Here is a 2,097-nt window from a genome sequence, read left to right as displayed (position 1 = left end):
GTAAACCTCAGTAGGAAACTTCCTGGGTTTTGTTGTCTATTTTACGCTTTGGTTTCGATTGCAATGTAACCCTGTGATGGTGTTTTCACTTGTATTATTCATGCTCTTCGCTTACCAAACGATTTTTCGTGAGATTCACGAGCTCTACCAAGCACTCCTCAAGGATCATCATCTCTACACCTCAGGAATTTCCCATGAGTATGTTCGGTGAACATCTGACATCTGCACACGCTGCCGCGGGCTTGCTGTTTGCGAGCCATCGTTAGGGCAGTACAGAGCGGTGCGACGTGCCCCGTGCAAGGGGAGGCTCATGGCGTGTAGGGGGAGTTTCAAACTTGTTTATAAATTTGTACCACAAGAAGGCTTTACAACTAAGTTGGTAGACTACCCCACGATCTGACTGTAACTTGTGGGGTGTAGCCCTACTTCTCTGTTTATACTCAACCATTACACAATACAGTCTAAAATATCTTATTGGAAAACAAAATGAGAATTATAAAGCTGAATTCGAACCCTATTTCAGATTCTCAAACACGCCACCCCCAAATCTACCTAGAAAGCAGAACAACCCCCCCACGGGAAAGCATACAGCCCAAAACAGACAAATCAAAATGTCAACGCTATGGCTGGCCGAATGTTAGAAAGATGAGCTTCCGCTCGGACTCGGAGCCGGAGCCGCCGCGGCCCGGTGAGTTCCGGGAGACCGTGACGCCGCCGGACCGTCGCCGTCGCCGTCGCCGGAGGGGAAGTTTTTTCGATGCCATGATAGCTCACTCGGAACATCAGTGTGACGCCGGAACCCACTCAGTTGAGTCCAGTCATGGTTGCGTACGGTCAACAATTTACACAATGACTTTGAGTGTTGCTGGAAAAAAAATATACTCCACTAGTTGGTTGTTCCATTCATCCAATACGCCTTCGGCGTTAATTACAACATTACTGTCAAGTAGGTTGCCGGGGTGCGATCGAGCAAACCCTCAGCTTTTAGCGAAGCGATTCCACGTCCCTCTCATCGCCCTCATAGAGATAGCTCAGCATCCTCCGTCTCCTCTTCTTCCAGTGGAAACGACAGGTACCACTCCAGCCACTCGTCTCTTATCTCTCCTCCTCTCTCCTCCTCCCCTCCCTCCCTCCCCTCCTCCTCCTCCTCCTCCTGCTGTATCATATGATCCCGTGCCGCACCCTCTCCCCCGCCGTCACTGCCTCCGGCTTCCCGAGGTGACTCGCGCTTGTAAGGCCACCGCTCTACTCCCAGCCTCCGGCATGCGCTCTTGAGAGACGTGAGCGAGATCCCCTGCCCGCATCCTCGTCAGCCCGCGCACAGTCTGCTCATCTGCTCATCTGCTCCTGCTCATCTGCTCATCTGCTCATCTGCACATCTGCTCCTCCTCCTCTTCCTTCTCTCCTCCTCCGTACATGCTGAGCCGAGAGACTTACCAGGAGCTTAGCGGCTTCGAGCTGTCGGAGATGGTAGAGAGAGGAGATGGTGGGGAGGTCAAGGCGGATTTGATCGCGACGGTCGGAGGTACGGGGTCGAGATTGGATGAAGACGGAGCGGGCGGGAGGAGGAGGAGCAGGAGCAGGAGCAGGAGCAGGAGCAGGAGCAGGAGGAAGGAGAAGGGGGTCTTGTCTTGTCATCAAGTATGTGTGCGAATCAGGGCTGTGTCGAGAGATTTGGGTTCCCCTCCGCAAGCTTGTACGGGGGAAGGGGGAATGTGCAGAGACTGAAAAAAGCTATGTTCATTCATACGACTGTCAGGAGGTCACTGGGTTGACATGTCAAGAAGCGAAAGAACTTGTTATCAGACTGGCTCCCTTAACTCACTGGCTCCCTTGTCTGATTGTCCTCGTACTGATTTTTAACTCAACTTTGAGTTCAGGCTCCCACTTCAGTAGGTGGAGGAGGCTGAGAGGGGTCTTGTCTCTACGAAAAGAGTCACATCAAGAGTACGACCGTCAGAGAAAGCTTCTGACGGTCGTACGATGAAAACAAGTCTTTTCAGTGCTCGGCAGTTAGATATGACTGTGTGACCCTCGAACATGACTCTTTTCAGCCACTGCCCCTTCTCCCTGCCTCCGCACAAACCTTCGAGGAGA

This window comes from Guillardia theta (assembly GCF_000315625.1).
Source record: "Guillardia theta CCMP2712 unplaced genomic scaffold GUITHscaffold_76, whole genome shotgun sequence".
Taxonomy (NCBI): domain Eukaryota; class Cryptophyceae; order Pyrenomonadales; family Geminigeraceae; genus Guillardia; species Guillardia theta.
This window is presented reverse-complemented; position numbering follows the sequence as displayed.